This window comes from Silurus aristotelis (genome assembly GCF_946808225.1).
Source record: "Silurus aristotelis genome assembly, chromosome: 7".
Lineage (NCBI taxonomy): Eukaryota > Metazoa > Chordata > Actinopteri > Siluriformes > Siluridae > Silurus > Silurus aristotelis.
In genome coordinates, this window is record NC_139580.1 from 10,011,352 (window position 1) to 10,037,006 (window position 25,655).

The 25,655-nt window shown below is 38.7% G+C and overlaps 1 protein-coding gene across 6 annotated transcripts in view; it reads right to left on the reverse strand.

Moving 5' to 3' along the window:
• The window catches only part of enox2 (ecto-NOX disulfide-thiol exchanger 2), a 262,970-nt gene extending 238,843 nt beyond the window's left edge, over positions 1–24,127 (reverse strand). For 2 of the 6 annotated variants that reach the window (XM_083547032.1, XM_083547037.1), the window contains exons 1-2: positions 24,000–24,104; positions 7,998–8,038 (exon numbers count right to left, since the gene is read on the reverse strand). The gene's annotated coding sequence lies outside the window, so the exon portion shown is untranslated. Of the gene's footprint in view, positions 1–7,997; positions 8,039–23,999 lie in introns of all 6 variants that reach the window. The other 4 variants (XM_083547031.1, XM_083547035.1, XM_083547028.1 and 1 more) reach the window with 3 other exon arrangements.
• Between the last annotated feature and the right edge of the window lie 1,528 nt (positions 24,128–25,655).

Consider the following 25,655-nt stretch of genomic DNA (forward strand, 5'->3'; position numbering starts at 1 on the left):
GTTTACAGCAGGAGTTCCAGAAAAAGCATGAGGTCACTTTATCGGAAAACAAGAGGAGTAATTTGTGTGCTATACATTTTTTTTTTTAAGTTCCGGGGAGATCTGGGAGTTAAATTATATATGTAGAAGTAATAGAGTCGTTCAGCAAAAATAAATTAATAATAATAATAATAATAATAATAATAATTCGATCACATTTCCTTGACCACCTTCAAGAAAGAAAAAGGGGAGTGAACTCAAGTGCAGGTTCTTCTCATTTAAAAGCTCGAACAAAACAAAGAAACCATAGACCATGAAACAAGACACTAACTGGCAGGAACATGGAGGTGAGCATGACCCAAACCCAACAACCACCACCATGGAAAACAAACGTTTGTTCAAACACTGACCAGTTTCCTTATTACAGATAGCATTTACTCTGAGAATTCTCACTGAAAGCTCAGCTCTGAGAACTAGACTCCTGTATTCTCCCACACATTCCTCTGTATTTGGGAGCAGAGCTTTCGACTTTGAGACGTGGCTCATGAGAGCAATCACGAGACGCCAGTTTGGAGACTGAGCTCATCGGGGAGTTTACCACTGCTGCGAATAAATTCGCTAGAAATGTTACGATTCCTGTTAAAAACTGGGGCAGAGACAGATGTTCTGGTTCTGACAGGGGTGGATGTCTTTCTCCAAATGATCAGATGTGCATAAGATTCGAGAAATTATAAGTAAAAAAACAGGCTGCTTTGTGTGTAGTTGTAAAATATTATTCTCTTGTAGCAAAACTGTTTTTTTGGTTGTTGTTTTTTTAAGTTGCTTACTGTACAATCTACTTATCTACTGGCATAAGATCGTGTTTAACTGTTACATCAGTCAAAGATTAACATTTGAAAAAACTGTACAAAAAGGTGTAGTTTTGGTGTTTCAGAAAAAGTCATTCTGTCATTCAACTCCTGATTTACACCTATTTATAGAACAATTCAATTAGATTTGTATAACAATTTTAACAACAGACATTGTCCCAAAGCAGCTTTATAGAAATAAATAGATTATGGATATAATTTATCATACTCCCCATCTGTCCCTAATGAGCTAGTGAGTGGTGACAGTGGAGAGAGAAAAAAAAACAACAACTCTGTAATGGTAAGAGGAAAAAACCCACAGTGGAGCCAGACTCAAACGGGAACACGTCCTCATCTGGGTGATCCTGAACACTCATTCATTATAGTTCCATCAACTTTAACTTTAACAAATGGTCCCTGATGGAAACTTGAGTGCAATCAAAACATCTTCTGACCAATCAGACGTCTCTAAAACCATCATTAACACTCTCTACACGCACACCTTGGCAGGAGCGCTCCTTTTTTATGCTGAAACTAAAGAACAATCCAGAAAGCAGGGCAGGTGTGTGTGTGCCACGGGTCAGAACTACCTGCATCTCAGCACAAACAAGATTCCGAAATAAAACCTGGGTAACTCGAACATTTACAAGGCTGATCTCTATACTGTTTTCCTGTGAACCTCTGCGTCATCCAGCTCGGGCTCCGAGCCTGAAAAGTTGTGTGAGAAAAGCAGCTGTTTGACATCATTATTCCCTCTGTAACTCCTCAGCAACTCTGGAGAACCCACACACTCTTTTATAGCCGGTCGCATGTACATTATATGGGCAAATGTTTGTGAACACCTGACCATGAGATTCATCTGATTTTTGAGGATACAATTAAACCTTTAGTCCCCATTTGCTGTTATAATAACCTCCACTTTTCTGGGAAGATGTTCCACTAGATTTTGGAGTGTGTTTGTGGAGATTTGTGCTCATTCAGTTACAAGGGTGTTAATAAAATCAGCTGCTGATGTAGGCGATGAGGCCTGGGGTGCGGTCAGCGTTCCAATTCATGTTGGTGTTCAATAGGGTCGAGCTCAGAGCTCTATAGCAGGCCACTCGAAATCTTACACTCCAACCCAAGTCTTCATGGAGCTGGCTTTGTGCACAGGGGCATTGTCATGCTGGAACAGGTTTGGGTCTCCTAGTTCAAGTGAAGGCTTCAGCATCCAAAGACACCAGATCGTGTGCCTCCAACCTTGTGGTAACACTTCGGGGAAAGAATCACATATGGCTGGAAAAGTCAGGGGTCCCAATACTTTTGTCCATATAGTGTACATAATGCAGGACATTTTACAGTCCCGAGAACGCTTTGCAAAACGAGCAATGCTTTTCTACTAGCTTTGTCTGCGTTCAGGAATATGATGCCATGCGAGTATTTAATGTACTATTTGAAGGAAAATTAATCTGCAGACTGAACATTGTGCTGCTGGGGACAAATGAACAATCTGAAGAAAACTGAGAAGTAATATTGTCTTAAGACTCAAAACAGAAATACTGGACAGTGTTATATAAATCTGAGTGAGTCACTTTTATTGAAGCAGCCTTGTTTTAATAACTTGGCATGAAAATTATTGTTTACTCTGTATGTTTGTGTCCGTATGTGTGTGTGTGTTACCTGCCTGCACTACAAAAATAATATCATCTTAGCAAATAGAAACACACAAAGTGAACAAAACTATTGGAAATATGAATTTTCACAAAGTTGGTCGCACACACGTGTATAGGATGTATTTGGCTGTGGTAGCATTAAATTTCCCCTTCACTTGAATTAGGAGACCCAAACCTGCTCCAGCATGACAATGTACCTGTGCACAAAACCAACTCCATGAAAATTTGGTTGGAGTGGAAGATCTTGAGTGGCCTGCTATAGAGCTCTGACCTCAACCCTATTGAACACCATTAGAGTGAATTGCACCCCAGACCCCCTCACCTCACCTCACCTCACCTCACCTCACCTCACCTCACCTACATCAGTACCTGACTTTACTCACAGCCTTATGACTGAATGAGCACAAATCTCCACATGCACACTCCAAAATCTAGTGGAACATCTTCTTGGAAGTGTGGAGGTTATTATAACAGCAAATGGGGACTAATTATGGAATGGGATAGCAGGCTAATTTAAGTAATACTTATTTTTAGAAGATGTAAAGCTTGAAATTGTCTTTATTTTTATTATCAGCTTGAGATCCAAATACTAAGTGTGATGTCTTTAGTATTTCGTATTACAGCCTCATATTGATAAATAACAGCTGACAGTTCCTTTATTTTTAAAATATCTTCACTCACGATAATAGCATGCCCTGCAGTGTATGAGCATTTCGCCTGATCAATATTTACACAAGGCAACCTTTTTGGTGTGATCATATAAAAAAAAAATTAATAAAAAAAAAAGCAACTACTGTTTACCTCATGCCAGTTATTATAGTTAAGTATGCTAAAGAGATCACAGAACTTTCATCAAATCCCAGGTTGTTCAAAGGACTTTTTTAAAAGAAAAATATTGATTTCATGTCAGTCACATCCTCAAGCTGCTTTTTATTTTATCTTATTAACTTCAAAAAACAGGAGGGAAAAAAAGGGAGGCAGCTGAGGAAACTGTTTACAGCTGTTATACTTTAATGCTTGTTTGTGCTGATGTTCCACACCATTGAAGCTACAAAACATGGCATGTCATACATATACATATACACACACACACACTTTATATATACTGTATATATATATATATATATATATATATACTGTATATATATATATATATATATATATATATATATATATATATATATATATATATATTTTTTTTTTCTTTTTTTCTTTTTTTTTTCCTCCCCTCCAATATTCACCATACATTCAACACGTTTTCTAATTTCAAACCATACTTTTTTATACTGGCAGATCATTTTCCTCCTTTCTAGAAATAATAAAAAAATTGTTTAATGATCTGCCAATAACAGACTATTTGTTATTTTGATTAAAAAAAAAAAAAAGGAAGAAGAAAAATAGGATTAATAATCTTATGTTTTGGATTACTGTAATCTTATAACATGAACTACAAGAAAAAATGTGACTGTACTATTGGACAAAAGTATTGGGACATCTGACTTTTCCAGCCTTATATGATTCCTTCCTGAACTGTTACCACAAACCTGAAGGTACACAATTGTATAGGATGTCTTTGGATGTGGTAGTACTTTACCGTGGTTCAAATCTGGCGCCCCTGTTTTTTTTTGTTAGAACTAATTAGTTTGGCTGATTTTCCCGGTCTCTTGTGGATAACACCATAGACTCATAGAGTTTTATGTTGAAACAATGAAATGTATCAATAAAAATATAATTATTAATTATAAAATGAAATAAAATGTTAATACAATGTTAGTACAGTACTGTATACATAAAATAGTATTTTTGGGGTGGCGTCTGTATATCGTGTTTTTTCGTTTATCGCGGGTGGTGTTGGAACGTGACCAACACGATACACGATGGATTACTGTACTAAAATGTTCCTTTCCCTTGAACTAGGAGACCCAAACCTGTTACAGCATGAAAATGCTGCTGTGCAAAAAGCGAGCTCCATGAAGATTTGCTTTACATGTGTTTAAATGGAAAATCTTGAGACGGCTGCTATAGAGCTCTGATCTCAACCCTATTGAACACCTTTCAGCCTCCTCAGTCTACATCAGTACTTGACTTTACTAACACCCTTGTGGCTGAATGAACACAAAACTCCACAAGCACACTCCAAAATCCAGTGGATCATCTTCTCAGAAAAGAAGCAAATTGGGACTAAATGTGGAATGATATGTTGCAAAAAGCACATTTGAATCTTATATTGAGGTGTTCACAAACTTTTGTTCATGCAGTGTACCGTATATTCAAGATATTTCCAGTATACATGCCAATTGGACAGAAACGAATGAATCGCTACCAATTCTCAGTACAAATATTTGCTAAATGATGTTTTAACAAGGCCAAGAAAAGCAGTTCCTGTAGGAAGCTGCTGTGTTAGTGCTTCTAACTTATTTGATTAGCCATCCTGCAGATTGCTTCCTTCATCAGACCCAGACAGTAATGCAAACACTTACACGTTCTCCAGAGAAGTCTTTTGCACTTTTATGACTGCTGGTTTTATCCAAACTTGACATCAAGCATTCGTTTATCTAGACATGGGCAGGGTCAATTTCAGGAACACTGAACAAGAATGAGACATCAGGCCACCATGCACATACACACACTCGAGGCAATCTAATACCTCTACAAGCATGTTTTTGTGACGAAAACCCAAACGGACATGTGAAACTGTGCACAATCACTGACCATTTAAACTCCAAGGGAGCATTTGTAAATCCATGCATGCATTCCTTACTACCTTTATTTCCCAGGATTTCTTAGAACAAAATAAATACCATGCCGTCGAAAAGTATGTGGACATCTGACAGTCACACACATTAAACATTTTTTTACAAAGTCTCTGCAGTAGAACTAACAGGCTCAGAGAGGTGAGACCTGTGCACAAATCAAGCACATGGTGTGCTAATGATGGAGCATTAACCCTGACCCTCACCCTATTGAACACCTTTGGGATAAACTGGGACTGTTCCACACAATCACAAAATTTCAATATCATCCTCTAACAACTAATGTAAAGTCTTCCCAGAAGAATGGAGGCTATTTCAACAGTGAAGGAAGGAATTGTGTAAAAACTGTCAGAGGTGGTAGATTATTGGTTAAGACATTGGACTGCGGATCCGAAGGACAAAAGTTTAAATCCCGGCCACACCAAGCTGCCACTGCTGGGCCCCTGAGCAAGGCCTTTAACCCCATAGCTGCTCAGCTGTATGAGTGAGAGAAATGTACCGTAATTTCCGGACTATAAAGCGCACCCAAATATTAGCCGCACCCACTGAATTTTACAAAGATTTTTATTTTGAACATAAATAAGCCGCACCTGTCTATAAGCCTACATTAAAACGAATGAACTTCACACAGGCTTTAACGAAAGACAGTGTCTGTTACACGGCTTGTATCTAAACAGTAGCCTACCAAAAAAGTCATTGTTCACTGTCTTCCTCCTTCCTTTCACAATAATTTCTCTCGAGAGTTTATCTTTTGGCATCGTCATGGGTTTAAAAATCACCATCGGTGAAGTTTTCTCCCGATGCCGTGCAGCTCAGAACACAGGTGAAGTGTGTGTTTTTATGCCCGGTTGTTTTCAGTGTGACGAATGATTCTCCTTTTCTGTAGACAGTCCGAGTGAGCGGCAGGTCAAACATCAGAGGAACCTCATCCATATTTATGATGTGGTGCGGCCCGATTCAGTGGGAGCGCATCGGATTTGATATAAAGAATTTCATTGGTTCACCTGAACCAGTTTTGCAATTTCATTGGTCTAATGTTATGGGGTTCAGTTTTTTTGGCTTGAAGTTTGTGAAACCGGGGAAAAAACAGGAAAAATCCTTAAATTAGCCGTTTTATTGTTTAAGCCGCGGCGTTCAAAGCGTGGGGAAAAAAGTAGCGGCTTATAGTCTGGAAAATATGGTAAGTTGCTCCGAATGCCATAAATGTAAATGTAATTAGACATTGTAAAATATAATTAGATGCTCAGGTGTCCACAAATGTATCCGAATCCAGCATAAAATAATCAATGAACTAACAGTGTATGTTCACTTCCACAGTAAGCCCAAGTAATAAAAAATTTACTTAAATCTTATTCTACTTAGAAAACCCAGAGCCTGTGGCCCTGTAAGTAGTAGAAAGCACATTGAGTGACACATTACACTCCCTGCAGTCGGCTGGCTGCCACCCTGGCGGCCAAACATGCTATCGGATTCCACATTCCGGCTTCTTGATGCTAATGCGTCAATTTCCCAACATCCTCGCAAACCTCCGGCTCGACCTTCGGCACGTTGAGCAAGCGCCTGCAAACTTCAACATCTCTGCTGCTTTTTTTTTGCAGAGCAACCTCCAGGAGTGCTTTACGGTGTTGGTTTTGAAAGAAAAAAAAAAAAAAAAGCTTATCCTCAAGCTAGTACGTATAAATCAGGATCTAAGAACACAAACTAGCTGTTGGAGATGGTTTAGTACAGAGATATGGTACAGCATAGTAGCAATACAAGTGGTGTATTTATAGGAGTGCCTGGCAAAGAGTCTTCATCTGAAGAAAATTCATTTCACCATCTGCCAGGAACGGAGAAGAAACTTGCAGGTCACACATATACCATGAGGGATGGTGGGTCAATTTAGACCAATTTTTTGTCAAAAAAAGCAATAAAAAGGCAGCAATAAAAAATTCGTCTCAATTACATTATAGGCTAATGGCATATTTGTATGTCACATTCACTGATGGAACAAGTCACTGTCTGTCATTTCCCCAGTGGTGTGCTGTGCATTTCACACCTAAGCCTTAAGTGGTGAATCAACCCAGCCCTTAATAACATTATGTTGCCATGGCTATAGAAACTATCAATATTATACAGAAACTCAGTATAACAAAGCCTTGCATCAGAGACAGGTATCTCATGCAGTGAGAATAAATGCCAATAATACAAAAAGAAACCATTTCAACAAGTCTTCTTGCACTGTAGCCACAGCTACACCACCCCCTTGCATCATCAAGAATCAATAAGCATCAATAAGAACATCATTTATTGTCCCAAGGTTTTTTGTCCATGCATTACGGTTTTCCTGGGGATTTGAAATGAAGGCAAATTGTGTGTTTTGTGCGAATTGTACACCCCATGCGAATCAAACGCTGCAAATTCTACAGGAAAGAAAAAAAAAACAAAAGCAAAAATGGTTAATGAAAAAGCTTAATGACGGTTTTGAACACTTTGGGCCGATCTTTCCTCACAATGTCCAGCTCTCCATAAAAAGTCTGGTTTGTAAATGTCCTTGTAAGTATATCTATGACCAAATCAATTTGTTCGCCTCGGTCAGCCATTGTGGATTGAAGAAACACCTATTAAATCCACGCAATCCAATCAAAGGACGTGGAAATGCAGACGTGTCCAGATGCCTGTTAGAGGGTCTCGGAGTGGCCAAATCTGATTGGTTGAAGTCATGGCTTCGGGCAACATAGAGATAATAAAGATAATAAAAGAAAATAAAAACCTGCAGTACTCACAGTGCTGACCTTATGGCAATACATGAAGTGACGGTGAAAACCTGGTCAGAGAGAAACGATAATTAATGAAGATAACGGACTATTAGGAGAAATATACTACATATGCATGAACAAAAATATATTAAAAATTAAATCAGTGATTCTGATCTTTCAAAGTTTAGGCCAACAGAGAAGGGCTTGCTGGCCCTGACAGCCTGCCACTGCATTTCTCAAAAACTAAACCACGAATCCTGAGCCAAACTCTAATGTCCCAAAAACAGTAGCACTTTAAGGCACTATTGGAATATCGTGAGGTGCTCTGGTAAGCGATCAAGTATTAAAATCGGATTCTGGCCAGCATGAAATGTCAGGAGGATTAAACTGATAAGACACATATAATGAACATAAAGCCGGTAGTTAAAGGTTGCTTTGAAATGTGGGCAAACCAAGATATCTTTCTGGGCCTCTGCTCGCTTTTCTTCTCTACACATGAATCTTACAAGAAACCAGACACTGGACACTTCACTTCTTATTCTATATCGATATCTGACTCCTGAAAGTGATGGCTATTCTGTTCTTCCTGAAACCCTGTGCCGCTAAATTGTTCACGTATGGTCCATCCTGGACTCTACAGGAGGAGCGGATACCGAAAGACAAGCCTAGAGACTAATAGCTTAATGTGGATGATTCATGGCTTTAAATCCTTAAAGTATGAGGAGCAAAAATCCTTGGCAGAAGAGAAGAGAAATGTCTCAGTTGACAGAACAGAAACATTTAGTCCCAAACCTGCACTTCAGATTACATTACCTCAGAAATAGCTCAGACGCATTACATCTGTCTTTGTGCGTAAATGACCGAATCTCTTACAGGATGCCTTAACGCTGCTATATTTAAAACCATCCTAAAAACTAGAACGTGCTTATTCTCTCTGTTCAAGAAAAAAAGAAAGTTTATGAATCCTAGAACTTTACAGGAGTTCTAAGCAGGGTGTTTAATGGAAGCTGAATGCTTGTTACACGGCTTGAGCCCTCACATGAATGAGGTATTTGATTGAGCTAATGCCGGCTTAATGTCTTCATCTGCATATAAATATGTATTAATGAAACCATGGCGCACGGATCGACGTGTACACACGTGAACTTTTTTATTTTTGTATTAATTTATGCAGAATCGTGCTCGTTATTTCAGCTGTGTGGAATTGAACAATAAGAACGGTGAGATGAGAAAAGTGAGGCGCTGTGTGAAATAAAATATAGTTATGTATAAGAAGCAATCCTGTGGCTATAGTCTAACCTAGATTTGGCCAATGCAAGAATCACAGGCTCGTTGCTCAATCAGGCTGCCTCTGCAATGAACAGCAGGACGCCAATTAGAGTGAGGAACACATGGTGAAAATGACAGGATGTGATACTCCACCCTCTCTCTGTGCGCCTGTGCTGAGGATTATCGCACACCGATGCCTCTAAGGCACATTATTAGGGTCTATGAAATGCAAAAAAAATGCCCAGACTGAGACCCCCCGACGCCACTGATTACACCGTACGGTTGATGAGCCCCAGCTAGAAATACAACCTCGCATGAAAAACTCTCAACATTCAGTATGCGTGCATTTGTTTTGTTTTTTTTGTTTTTTTGCGAAGGACAGAGATAGCCGGGTTGCTCTGATGGACAAGTGCTGACTACAAACCAGCACTATTGATTGCTAAAGGTGGCATCTTGTGCTATCTACATCTTTTCTCATTTCCCCTGCTGGCCCTGGGGGTCAACGCAGGCTTTTGTGATGTGAAACGCTGCTTGGGCTTTCTCGAGCCGGACCAAAACAACATGGGGAAATAAAGATGTAATAAATGGCAAAGGTCTGGAGGAAAGTATAAATACGTGGTTTTAGGCAGGTGAAAATAAATGGTAGTGTGGTCAGGTCTGGGTGACGTGGAATCTGTCCGAGACGTGAAAGGCGGTAAAAATAGTCTGTCTGAGTGGGATCAGCATCACAGGAGGATGGCCAAAAATAACTCTGACAGTCTTGATATGGGCGAAAGTCAGCGAGAGAGAGAGAGAGAGAGAGAGAGAGAGAGAGAGAGAGAAAGAGAGAGAGAAAGAGAGAAAGAGAGAAAGAGAAAGAGAGAGAGAGAGAGAAAGAAAGGATGTAGGAAAGTATGCCAAAAAAGGCAACTGAATTTCTAATCCATATTACGTAGACATTTACATCAAGCCTGGCCTTGCATAATTACCAAACTGTTTTTACTACAGCGCATGTGTATCTACACCAACACTTTACTAATAATACCTCTACATTCTGTATAACACCAGTTTCAGCACTGGACAGTGCCTCCAGATTATTCAGTAAAAATAAATAAATAAAATAATATAAAAAAAAAAAAAAACACCAAAAAAAAAAAAAAATGCATTCCAAACTGGATGAAGTGCCACGCTCTCCTATATCATCCCAAACCTGTTTCACAGACATTAAATGTAATATATATTAAATGTAAATATACATATACATTTTTAAATAAATCACTTCAGAATTATAGGAAAATAATAAACTCTGAGGTAGGAACACAATCATGTCAGGCTTCACCACACCACACTGATGATTCTCCTATAACAGCCAGACATGTTGATATGTCACCATTATCATTACTATTGCCTTATAACTTACATGATACTTAGTCAACTCTGAAACTGAACATAAAAGAAAAGAAATGCTCCTATTTTTTTGTTGTGCTTCGAAAGTTATAAACCATTGCGTGTCAGCGTGCGACAAAAAAAAATCCTCCCTACAACCAACTTTCATCTAATTAAAGTGCAAACACATGGAGTTCAAACTATTTCCAAACTCAGTGCTGCTCTGTTGTAGTAACAGAAAACAGGGTGATAGCAATCCATCTCAAGCTGAGACAAATCCATAAACTGCAGCCATTACAAGGACAATGAATCCTTGCAATGAGCTCAATAGGAAGCCTTGATGCACATCGATATCGCAGAAAAAAAAAAGACTCGTGCAACAACCTTTGCAGTAGAAGAAAGTTAACAATCAGAACATCTTAGGGCAACAAGGCCACAGACCCTCACAAACCAGCTGACCATAAAACACACAGACCTTTAACTTCATACATGATAAATTGTACATGTTATTGTTAGATTATTTTGGAGATGATTTGACATGCTTTGAAAATTGTTCTTATTTTAGTGACCTATAACATCTTAATGGCAAAACTTCCCTTCCAATATATTCAGCACACGTTTCGCTACAACAATGTGCGAGTAACTTTATAATAGAAATGATGTAGTTTAAATCTTTTTACCAAGAAAAGAAAATGTTAAGGGGCATTGAGATCCATAAAACATGTATTTGAGTATATTTTCATAAGCGTTTAAATAATGGATTACCTACACCTTGGTACATAACTGAGACACAGATTTACATTATTATAGTTTAATCCCTGATCGATCAAAACTTATTTCAATCACAAGTTTATATTATTACATTCATTCTAATATTGTAATAAATATAAGAACAACAATCAAATATATTTAACAAATACATTTAAAAAAGATGGTTGAATTGATGCATTTTTTTTTTTATTCTGTTTGAAAATATTGCAAAACAAAAAAAAGTTTTGTCTGTGTAGGACTACTTAAAGATTAATAGAAATCAAATATGCAATAATAATTCGATATTTTAATATGTTACAATAGAAACTGTTTCACACAATTTGAAATACAAATATACATAGATTTTCTGGTACATGACCTGGTGACCTTGCAAATAAGCAACTGAAGCAAAATGACGCAGTGATACTGTAGTAGAAATAGAGTTCCAAAGTCGGCTAAAGTGTCCGTGATCTCTTGCTCAGCCATTGTAGATTAAAAGGCAGAGGCTAAAAAATTATATTATATATATATATACATACACACACACACACACACACACACACACACACACACACACACACACACACACACACACACACACACACACACACACACACACACACACACACAGTGAGGAAAATAAGTATTTAAACACACTGCTATTTTGCAAGTTCTCCCACTTAGAAATCATGGAGGGGTCTGAAATTGTCATCGTAATTGTCACTGTGAGAGACATAATCTAAAAAAAATCCAGTAATCACAATATAAGATTTTTTTAAACTATTTATTTGTATGATACAGCTGCAAATAAGTATTTGAACACCTGAGAAAGTCAATGTTAATATTTAGTACAGTAGCCTTTGTTTGCAATTACAGAGGTCAAACGTTTCCTATAGTTTTTCACCAGGTTTATGCAGCTAACGACCTCAAACAGGTGCATCTAATTTAGGATAATAAATGTAGTGGAGGTGGACATTTTAAAGGCAGACTAACAGGTCTTTGAGGGTCAGAATTCCAGCTGATAGACAGGTGTTCAAAATACTTATTTGCAGCTGTATCATACAAATAAATAGTTCAAAAATTTCTGGATTTTTTTTTGTTTAGATTATGTCTCTCACAGTGGACATGCACCTACGATGACAATTTCAGACCCCTCCATGATTTCTAAGTGGGAGAACTTGCAAAATAGCAGGGTGTTCAAATACTTATTTTCCTCACTGTATATATATATATATATATATATATATATATATATATATATATATATATATATATATATACACATATACACACACACACACACATACGTATATACACACACACACACACAGATACACATCCATATTTTGAACCCATTTGCTCAAATGTCATCTGAGCGAACCCCCACTTGCTTATTAATTTCCCCTTATGTTTGACATTTCAGCCCGGCGAATGATTGCGCTGTCTCTCACGGTGAGATCTTGGCCTTCATTTCATTACATTTCAATGTCAGAGAATCCGTGTGCAACTTTTTTGTTTTCAATGGCAGTAAAACTGAGTTCTTTCTATCCTTCCTCCACGGTGATCCCTATTGTTTTTCATGCACATCGACATCTCAGTATTTTACTTTATGAAGCCATAAGAAAGCAGTGACCCCCCTTCACTCCCCTCAACATCATCTTATTTTTCAAACTCAGCTTTCACGGCTCACAGCTTGGCAAACCCTACCTTGAAATGTTGTACATATAAAACTGTTGCTTTCTGGGGCCATTTCAGGGTTTAATCATTTCGCCCTGCTGGAGTAATAACACCAGAATGTAATGCTGATCAGGAAAGCAGGTAGACATGCCATCTATTTCAATGTACAATTAATCAGCTGCAAATACAAAGTGAAAGCTTTCTCACAAGCCGAGCCTGTGCGGTACACTTCGTGGTGACAGGACGCTTTTTATATTTAACACACAAACAGTCACACAAAGGCATCACACTTAAAGCAAAGCACTATGGTTCATTGATTACCTTATCATCTGAATGTGAAAAGCAAACGCACTTTGCTGTTTTCTATGCTTTAGACAAAAATAAATAAATAAATAATAATAAAAAAAAAAAAAAGCGAGAGTGTGGCGTGTTTGAATTACATAAACCACCTGGAAATGCCCGATGACAGCATTCGAAGAGATAAATTTAACAAAAAAACGCGTGACAAGAACAGAGGCTAATAGATTTTCAGAGCTCATTCAGGACGCGCTTTATGACCTGTCTGAACCGCAATAGAACTCGTCCGCTTCATTCCATTTGAATTGTGTTTTCGACGTGACTGCCATCCAAACCTATTCAAAATCAGTTAGTAGCTGGAGCTGTAATACAGTTTGTTTTTCTTCATAGGGAAAGAAACAGAAACACGTCTTATGCTGGATTAATTTGACCACAAATGAATACACAGTGCCGCATTAATAATTAAATAAATATATATGGAAGGGTTAAAAAAAAGGTTCTATGTATCAGAGGATAAACTTTATTCGGGTTACCACTTACGCTACAGCAGCTATAATTTCCAGTTCAGTTTCGTTAAAACCAACAGCTTGTTGCTGTGAAACCGTATAGCCCTCTGCCCATTGTAGAAAGCCTCAAGTTACAGATGTTTACCTCTGGCTGTAAGAAAGCGCTGAAATTGATGGCTTCTCGCATAAATGCTAATTAAAGCCTTTACCATGGCAATGATTATACTGCATACCCTAGCTATTTTAAATGTCACCAGGCTTTTAAAATCAATTATTACACGACTGATCATGAGTTGCATCTGTTACTACAGAAACGATAACGTATTAAACAGAATGTTAGCATGAACACAGGATTTATACTAACGTCAGAGCCGCAAATATTCACACTTTCTGACCTCATCAGAGCCGAGAACTCATCAGCGCTGTGATAAAAGGAGGATTTGTTAACGAAACACCTTGAAAATAGCATAAAAATATATATATTTTTTTATTACAACTCCACAGAACTAAATGAGTTTTTTTTAGCAAAAATACAACCGTTATGAGAAAAGCGATTAGAATCCAATGACTTTAAATGTAATATTTGCTAAGGTCGAATTCGTTACCCCTTAATACACACACACACACACACACACACACACACACACACCTTGGAAACTCACAAAAAAAAAAAAACCACATATTAAAAAATAGTTGATCATGTTCGAAACTTTATAATATATTATAATATTATGTATTCTAATTAGAATATTATAATACATGTAGCAAAGTTGTAATAAGACACCAATAGTTTTTGTTGCATCGTTTCTCCACAAAGCAACATTTGATCTGAAAATAAATAAATGACAAGAAATCATGCATATAAATAATTCCTATAAAAATCATTTTAAGATACACTTTTAGAAATTAGATTGTCAGGGGGTTCTTGAATAATTATCAAAGGATTCAGAAAGTTTGGTTTGAGTTACAAACAGCATAAATAAACAAATGAACACAGCAAGCAATAGATAAATCCAGGTTAGGAAGCAAGAACTATTTCATCATGTGGTCAGTTCCTGTCCTGGAGTTTACGGTCTACTTCTCTCCTGCAAAATGGCACTTCGAACTCTTCATTATTAAAGTTATCCAAGCATCTTGGATGAGGTTTAAAAACAAATTAATAAACGAACGAGCGCTCCAAAGCGTTCCAAATCCGCAATATCATCAACAGAATGAGGATGAGGATTACGGACACGGCACTTTGTTTCAGATACACGGGGCGCTTCCACAATCTAATAAATATTTTAAACAAGGCTCGGTGAAGGGGCTCAGCTGCGAGGCAACCTGATATGAGCTTTTAAAGGCCGACATGCATTACAGAATGGTTAATGCGCAATCTTTTTCGCTCGACCGTTTACCTACGCGTACTTCGAGGTAATGGAGGTCAGACATACATCTCTCAAGGAAAAAACGAAAGACGATCAGCCTCTCAGTCACACTGTATGTCCTTACACTGTCTGTATTAGAAATGCAAATGATAGAAAATCTTTCAGCATGAAGGAAATATCATTTATAATGATATCTTTTCACAATTGTTCTTTAAGTAAACACTTATTTGTTCCAATTCTTCAGAATTAAGTTAAAATAAGATCAACCGAGGCAAAATAAGTTATAGCCTGTTGCTTTGATCTTTTTTTTTTTAATGCAGATCAAATGCATTACAAGTGCTAATGACACAATCTTCATACATGTCCTCAATAAGAGACAAGAGGTGATACCATTCTTTCAGACTGAGTACGACTGCATGGGTTTTGTGGACATATTGGTAAGAAAATGTGTACCCTATTTAATATTAATCATAATGGATATTACAGAACAATTTAATCTGTTCTGTTCATGTTTCCCTGCTTTAAACAGTGGCTATGAAATGTGTGATCTTTATAACAGTGGATCCTTTCACAGATTGTCCCCTCTCTCAATCAGAGTGGCGTGCCAGCTCAGGGAAAACGGAGCGCTGCAGCCTGCGTCCGCGTTTTGTCTAGCCATGTGCGTCTTTTGTTTTGATTCGTGTCATGTCTCCGCCCCGTCTTGTCATTTGTCGTTTCCCCCCTCACGTGTTCCTTTGTTCTCAGCTGTGTTTGATTTACCCTGTAATTAGTTTGTGTTTAAATACCCCCGTGTGGTTCTGTTGTCAGATGGGGAAGTAACTCATTCAGTGGGCTGCATTTTATGACATTTTTGGTCATATTATGAATTTTTTTTTTTCCATCTCACTTTGTTTCTTGTTCACAATTTTGCTGTTTGCCAATCGGCCAACCTTTCCTGTTGCACATTTCAGACAGACAGACAGACTATTACAGCAGCACTATAGCACACAGAGTCTAAAAGTACCTTTTTAAAAGTACCTAACTGAAAAAGAAGAGAATTGATAAATAGATATACACTATACAAGAAGAAACAGATACAGGGCAAGAAAGCGATGTGCTAGTGCAGTAAAGTGTTTTGTATAAACAACTGCAGGCTTAAGGGGATTTAAAGTGACAGTGCAGTGCATCCATTGTACACAGTGTATCATGAGAAGAGTTAATGGCATGAAAGTGGCCGCGTGAACATTTGTGAATAGCAGATGTGTTGGACAAGTTTATATATGGCCCGAGCAGAATACACTATTCACCACGATACGCACTGCCACTTTAATGCCATTCACACTTCTGCTGTCACACAAGGCCTGTTGTTACTGAAGAATTTTCTTATACTGCACTCGTTCCGATCGTGCATTCTGTTCAATCCAGCTACGATACAAAAGAAGTGTGGGTTTTGTTCAAGGAAAATACTTTTATTCGCTTGTAAGCAAATATTTTGTTTTCATTACATTGGAATCCGTTCGCTGCTAATGACCGGTAGCGGCTGATCGCCAGTGTCATCAGTGTAACATCATTATATTGCAGCTATTTCTTTGGTGCGCTAATCAGCTCAGCATTTGACTGATACCCAACGCCAGTAACAGCATGGATGCCCCTTTATAACAGACACAGAGTGTGAGAAGTCGGTTTGCTTGAGGTACATTGTATCATGAACGGAAACACATCTAAATATACTGCTTTGTGCACAGACACTCAGTGGGAGAAATCTGAGAGTGTCTCTGAAAAATATGTTCAAGTGTTCTCAGAAGAGCGGAGGCTTCGGGTATTTCTTGAAGATTGTTAGAGAAGCTTAGCTTAGAGAAGCATAGAGAAGTAAATAAAGTCAGGAAAAGTCATTCTGCCATCAGTAAGACTGAAGGGTAAACAGACATGACCACATGCTGTAGCGTTCGGGAACGAAACATGAATCAGGCAGTAGGCAAACGAAAAGCTGCTCTACAGAATAAACCGAGAGAAATACAAAGCGGCACTACGTGCTCATTTAGCTTCTTTTCCCTATTCAACATTAAACGTATTGTATACCTCAAAACCTGACGGATTACGCTACAGTAACAGAAATCTGCTTCGTTAAAAGGAGGTCAAAAGATCAGCATGAAAGCAGTGCAAGGCAAAGAATTGAGCCTCCCGCTGTGCCTACTAAGATGCTGCGGAAAACGTGTGACTCCTGTAAGAAGATCGCGAAGGCTTGGTTTCATTGCACTCGAAGAGTGTCAATGAAGGGGACCAGAGCCAATGATGGACTCCATAAACTATGTATATAGTACCGGGACTTACCTTGAAACAGTAATATTTGCCATAAAGTTATGATCCACTTAAATGCCAGAAGTGGCAGGAGATAACGAGTAAGCAGATGCCATACATCAACTCGGACTAATCAAAAGTCATGGAGAACTAATAACATCAACCTAAAACCTGGTGAGAAAGAACTTAAAGGGGACTAAAACACTCTTGGTAGGAAGGTTCAGTCATCAGTCTTCGAGGACAGACAGTGACTTTTCAGACAGCCTGGGGAAGTTCACTCTAGCACCTGGGTGCCAGGACAGCACCTTTAGTCTTGATGGATACAGTCCTGGTACCTTGAGGGATGGTTGGTCCAGTCAAGTCATCGAAGACACTCTGATGCAGTGTGAGATTTTTTCCTTCCTTCCAGGCATTGGTCCAAGCACTAGTGTTTTAATAGGAATGCATCTCAGAAGACAGCTCTGTCATGCTAACATTTTAATACCCAGTCGATCTAAAGGCAACATACCTCCCAGACCTTCTACAACAAAAAAAAAGGTCTCAGGAGCAGGACATTGTTTTTCCTCATACAGATGACACTGAAGGGTCTGAAATATTGCGCTGACCTTCAGTAAAGTGTCTGCTGTGCGTTTAATATTTCTGTAGGTTATTTCTCTAGATGATCTCTGTCAAACATATTAAACAAAAGTTTAATTGCGGTGGAAAATTATACGTGATTATGTCCCAATAAAGATGGCTTACAATCCCCTAGCAATAAACCGGATACAGATATTTGAATAGTAAAACTAGCAGAGGGCACATCCCTAACCATTATCCAACAGCGGTATAAAGGAAGAACAGAAGAAACCCCCGCCCTGAGTCTTGTGCGTCAACGGTGGAGAGTCTGCTTTGAGTAGATATGGGTGACAAAACAGTCTCTCCAAGTTGGAAGCAAATCGCTGCCATGTCGTGAAACAAATTTCAAGGCTTGTGAGGATGGACACGGTTGTGATTGGCCTTCAAACGCTATAAACATATCAGGAAGTATCACAGCTGAGCACGGTTTGGTTGATCCAGAAAAATGTAAGATTTCTAAAGCAAATGAGTCGTGTCCCGAATTTCAGTGTCATTAGTATTTAGATATACAGCATTGAAATTGATGTGAATTAGCAGAAGCTTGCAGTCGATCGCAAACCCGACATTGATTTAGTAGGTAACCTGCAAATAAATAAAAAAAATAAAAAATAAAAGCAACTAGGACCTTTGAAGAAGTAGATGCAGAACTTGCAAACATCCCGAACCATCTAGAGACGTACCAGTGCCATTTGGATCCCGCTACATGTGTGGAGTTTGACATTGGACCTCCTGGAGTGTTTAAAGGCTCTGGCATGGAGAAGCTGATGCTGGATCTGTGATGATCACAAATGCTGAGCTTATAAAACTAGGAGCTACTAACCATATAGGCTGTATAAGACTGCAGAAAGAACATCACTTATAATCTTATACTCCAGTAATAATGTTAGTTCTCACTCTCCAGTGTTCTGTATTGTTGAAAGATTTATGATCAAACTCTTGATGTCACCCAAATGATGATGGGTTCCCTTTTTGAGTCTGGTTCCTCTCAAGGTTTCTTCCTCATAACATCTAAGGGAGTTTTTCCTTGTCACAGTCGCCACGGCTGCTCATCAGGGACAAATTCACACCATTCACCTTAACTGTTGATTTGGGTAAAGCTGCTATGAGACAATATCTGTTGTGAAAAGCGCTATACAAATAAACTTGACTTGACTTGACTTGAACTAAGGAAGTCGCAGTCTTGTTCAGGAAGTCCCTTTTCAGGTGGTTTGATAAAAGATGAAATCAGCCCTAACAATAAGGATTTCATTCATTCATTCATTCAAAAAAAAAAGAAAAGTACTGAACACCACTGGGGTAAAATGTCCCACCTTTATTTCAGAGATCAGAGCTGCCAAATTTCACCAGAGGCTACTGACAGAGCAGGACTCTTGAAATATAAGCAGAATCACATTGACTGTTCCGGGATTATAAAAGGAGGTGCTCCAGTGGTCTGAAATCACTCTAATAGAACGGCATGGAAACAACTCACTCCTGCAGCTCTGCTGAGCAGTCTGTTTCCCCTCATTTCACACTCCCCCCCCCCCCCCCCACACACACACACCCCTACTAACCTCACCCAGCAAATGAATGTGTCACTCTAGAAGGAGGACTCAGCTGATATTAGTTCCGTCACACCAATTATGTATTACCGTACTTCAGGTCCTTTTTAATCACACTGTCACTGGGCCACTTTAGCTTTTCTAATATCATGCAGGTTTAATAAAATGTGCCTGCGTCAAAAGGACCACGTCAGGCCTCGAGGCACCTTTAAAACTTTTTTGCGAAGGGAGCCTGAAGACCGTTCAAAAAGTGGGGTGAGTCAGTGCATAAATGAAGCATGAGATACAGCGTAAGTCAGTGTTCCGTCCTGCTCAGGTGGATCGAGACTCTACATCAGGAACAATAGGCTGGAATACATTGAAGTTGGTAAATCACACGAAACCGAGCATTCACAGCTAAGAACAATTTAGAGATGCCAGCTAGTTGCCATAGTCTAAGAACCCGGAGGAAACCCATGCGGGCCATAACTCAAGCTCAGGGACCTGGGGCTGTATTCCCACATGTGATGATTGAACTTGAAAAACAAGTCAGGTTATGATAAATATAATGCATCAAAGCTACATTACTTTTTACCAACTATAGATGAGATTGTTTTAGAAACGTAGCTGTTGAGCAGTGCTGGGTGTAAGCAGTTGAGGGGGCCGGGGACCGTGTGTCATTAAAGTAAGAAAATGTCATGCATATGTTAAAGAAAAAAAAAAATGCCTGTCATCTCCTAAGCAGCCAAGAGTTACATAAACATAAAAATAAGCCCTTTTTCATTCCCTGAGCCTGTGCTATTGCATTTAAACAATACCTTTAATAAAGAGTGCGAGAGCACAGAGGCAAAGTAAAGTGGAAGAAATAAACAACAGCAAGAAGAAAAAAAACACAACCAGGGTAAAGTCTACATCATGCCATCTTGTGCATTTCTACATGATCATTAAAGGTTCTTCACAGGTTCTTTAAGGGTTCTTAGGATCCTACACAGGATCTGAATTATGGAAAATGAATAAACACGTGTGCTTTCTCTGGTTTCTAAGATGACATGTGGAGATATAACACAAGTGGGAACGAGCAAAAAAAAAAAAAAAGGGCCGACTTCATTGTAAAACTGGAATCAGACATCACAGATGTCTTCGACTGCTTCCAGGCCTGAAGAATCAGCTTGGGGAATCCTGACAGCCAGGTCCTGGAAGAATGTGTTTCGTATGTTGCTAGGATGCTGAACTTTTCCACATGGGCCAGCAGTGTGGACGTGACGTCTATGCAACTGACACTGGTGCTCTTTGCGTTAATCGCCGCCCTCTGCTCTCTGGAAATAGTACGGATGCATGGGAGTGTAAAATCGAATGGGAAAGATGATCACAAAAGCGGTGCAGAGAGCCGTGCGGCGAGATAAGAAAAAAAATTACTACCTCGACTGAGGAGGTCAAAATCCCACCTCACACACAGACTGATTTCAGACCGAACTGTCGAACTCAGCCTATGAAAACACTTGCCTACATTAAGCAGCATGATCCCTGGTTCTAGCTTTAAGACGACAGGCACGATGTTGGTGATTTGAGCTCTGTGTTTTCGAATAAACTCTGGTGCACTCGCAGCAGGAGCAAATGTGAATGCGAAAGGACCTGAGTGGCAGCAACGTGTTTCGTTTAAAACACGCTCGTTTCAAAACAACCCGGTTTAAACTGTTTTCGATATTATTGAATGACTTACATACATGCTATTTGAACATCCAATTCCATATATTTAGTCCCCATTTGCTTTTATAATGACCCCCACTCTTCCACTAGATTTCAGAGTATGTTGAGTTTTATGCTCGATCAGCCATTAAAGTGTTCAGGTACTGATGCAGTCAGTGTTCTTATTCATCCCAAAGGTGTTCAATAGGGTTGAGGTCAGAGCTCTATAGCAGGCCACACCCAAGATCTTCCCTTTAAACACATGTAAAGCATATCTCCATGGAGTTTGCTTTGTGCACAGGGGCACCGACTCTTGGTTCAAGTGAAGGGCAAATGCAATATCACTGCATCCAAAGACGTCCTGTGTGTCTCAAACTTTGGGCTAGCAGTTTATAGATATTTATAGATATTAGACTAGATATTTTATTTGAATTGCTCCACTTTCTAATTAGACATGAGCGATATCAGTATAAGATAGTGAAATATCTAAAGAGGGATAAACAGCTGATGTTATTTTAATTCAGCTACAAAGGATATGCAACTCTGAAAAGGACATTGGTGGTTTTTAAAAGCTTTTAGAGGGATTAGTCTCATGCTGGCATGCTTTAAGGAAGTGGAAGGAAACCGGAAAACGTGGAGAAAATCAACATGGATACAGGTAGAAAATGTAAAACATTGCACACAGGGACCTGAGCTTAGGATCAAACATTTACATTTGTTTATGCAAATTAGGTTTTGTCTGATTAAATATACATACACTATAAGGACAAAAGAATTGGGACACCTGACTTCTCCAGCCATATGTGCTTCTTCCCCAAACCGTAAAAAAAAAACAAATCGAAGATGAATCTAACAATAATTCCTCTTTAAGGCCCTTCTAATTGAGAATATGGTTGAACGTGTGCAATTACATGAAGATGTGATTTTTGGGTGCTGAATACAAACATATAAAATATTTAAAATAAAATTTAGTAATCAAAATATGTAATAATCTGATGTGTTTCTATTTCAGTTAAATTTAGTATTGAGTATTGCTTAAGGACATGTATATTCATTTAATAATTAAGTTATGAAATAAAAGTCACACAAACTTTTGTGTGACACTTGACTATCCCATCCATATGTGTGTTGTTTTTTTTTTTTTTTAGACATCTCATTCCAGATTTAGTCCCTCCTTCGGTATTATAATAATAATCTTCTAAAAATTTCCGGAGAAAGCTTTTCCACTAGGTTTTGGAGCTGTGGGAATGTACAGTATGATCGTGTATCCACAAGAGCATTAGTGAGACCAGGCGCTGGTGTTGGATGAGTAGCTCTGGAGGGCAGTCATTGTTCCAGTTCATCCCAAAAGGTGACGCTCGAGTTCTTCCACGCCAACCTTCACACACCTTGTGTTCATGGAGCTACAGTAGCTTTGTGCACAGGGTCATGGTCATGCTGGAACAGGTTCAGAACTCTTAGAGAGACTGTAACACTACAGCATACAAATGCACTCTATACAATTGTGTACATCCTAACAGTTTGCCAAATAACCACATACGGATGCGATGGTTCTGCAAACTTTTAGACATATAGTGTATATGAGGAAAAATAATTTTTGTTGGACTTGAGGGTAGAGTGGGTAGAGTTGAAGGGTCTTTTTGGAAGCTGATCATGCTCATGATCATGTGGTCTTGACATTTGTCCACCTCCCAGACTTATTCCTTCTTCATTTTAAACTATTTAATGACATCCGTAACCATTTCCATCATGTTTATTCCCTAGGTATTTATTATTATTATTATTCTATTATATATTATTATGATTATTTATTCCTTCTGCTTTCTGTGATTGTTATTAAAATGACTGCAAAATATTTTTGTTCTGCATTTACCAAATATAACCAAGATTTTTGTAAAGCTATTTTCCGTATAATATAACAATATAATATCATTTCAATTCTCATTACTCTCCTATTTACGCAACATCTTCCTGAAATGCAAATAAAAAACATACATATGCAAATGAGGGCGTGGCGTCATCCAGACGCTGTTTCTAAGATTATATTGTTTACTTTCTACTGCAAAAAAATGGTTGAAATAACCGGTGCAGTGTTTCTAACCATCACCTGCACGGCATCAATGTGTTTCTCGTTCTTTATTACGTTGTTTCATAAAACGAGAGCACTTTTCCTTTTCGTTTCGCGGAAGTGATCCTGAAACGTAAATTTCCTGAATATGCAATTTAAATAGAGTGGGCGTGGCTTACGCGCGAGCAAAAGAGCGTCTAACAGGCTTCCCTGAGAGCAGCGCAGGTAAATAATTGTAAATTATAAACATACAAAAAAAAATTATATATATAATATAAAAATTAAAACTTTAGTTAAGAAAACCAGGCAACAAACATTCAGCCACATTCCGATAGGTCAAGATGTTAGACCGGAACAGAACCATGCGAGAAGTAGAGAAGTAATCATAGCAATAATAATAATAATAATAATAATAATAATAATAATAATAATAATAATAATAATAATGAACTCTGTCACTTAGCAACGAAGCGTTAACTTCACGTGCCGTTTCCGTCTCCACCAGCATGCTAACCGCTAAGTGACACTCACGGGTTCAGCGCCTACTTCAAATATGTGTCATCTGCCCTCTTTTCGCTGTTTCCCCCCGGTTCTTGCCCCTGACCTATACGGTGAGACGGTGCGCTACTCACGGCGTAACTTTTCCCCACCGGCGAACAGGCGCCGCGCCGCACGGCCGCTCGGACAACTTCCACTTCCGCTTGGTTACTAGGCAAGCTGCTGTGAACGGCGACGCCGCTGTCAGGGGCGCGTGCCAACTCTAAAGGCATTATGGGAATGTAGAGAGAGGGGCGCGGCCCCAACGCAAAGTCGCCTACTGCACTGGTGCACTTGAAAACCATGTACAACGAGGGAGGAAGCGCACTACCTAGTGCACTATGTTTATAATACCGAGGGATTTGAGATGCAGGCGCGTTGTGTACAAACAGCAGGACAGCGTGTACCGCCATCTACAGGCAGCAACATGAGAAAAGAAGTGCAGAGGCTGGGTTATGTATAGTTCAGAGATGGATGGATGGATGGATGGATGGATGGATGAATGGATGGATGGATGGATGGATGGATGGATAGATAGATAGATAGATAGATAGATAGATAGATAGATAGATAGATAGATAGATAGATAGATAGATAGATAGATAGATAGATAAGTAATTAATGAACAACACATTAACATAGAAAATGGAAATGAAACTTTGTTTGAACTGCAAACGGACAGCCAGGAAGTAGAAAAATCCACACACAATCAGATATTTATAATCCAAAATCCAATCTTCCAGCTTTAATTGAAACCATGCATCCATTTTCTATATCCTTACCAAACTCAGGCAGGGTGCCAACCCATTAAGAGCACAATCTCACATAATATAGACAATTCGTAATGCTAATCAGCCTACAATACATGCTGTAAACCGGAGTGCCCAGATAAAATCCCCAGAGCACAGTGTGAGCAAATTCTGCACACACAGTGTAGCGTTGGGATTTAAACCTGACAACCTGAAAACTAAGTCTCTGTGCCCCCCACCTTCAACTATTCACTCAACATTTACAGATTGTTTCAAGACTATGAACTTCCATGCTGGACTGGAGACCCATTCAAGGAAGTGGTAGCTCAGTTGTTTGACATCTGCTTTAAAGGTTGCAAATATAAATCCAGGCATCATCATGATATTGGTGTTAAGTGTGATTTTAGAATTGCTTAAGAGTGTGAGGCAGCACTGCTCACTCTAGTAGTTTCTATTTCACTTTTTTATAATTCTTTAACAACCAAGAAAACCATATGGATGAGCTTTGCTGGCTGTCTTTCTGCACATGTGCCAATAGAAACGCGCGCACACACACACACACACACACACACACACACACACACACACACACACACACACACACACACACGCACACACCTCACCTGCTGAGGCGAATAAATAAGATAATTGTGAATTGGTCTGGAAAAGGCAGAGGTGGTAAGAGTAATAAAATATTTGAATAAAAGTACTGTTACTTCAATTAAATTTGACTTAAGTACAAGTAAAGTTACCGATTTAAAAATCTACTAAAACGTTTACTCTACTTAAAAAATGTACTCAGAGTAATATGTACAGAGTTAAATTTTTTAACAGTGGGGGTGGGGATTCTAGTGTAGTTCAAAAAGGACAAGGATATATAAATCTCAAACTAGTTCAACATTTATTTATATGCACAAATTAAAGGGCAATATCAATGGTATTGTATGAGAAAGTCAGGTGTGTCAGAGAAGTATGTGGGGGTGGTGCAGGACATGTATGAGG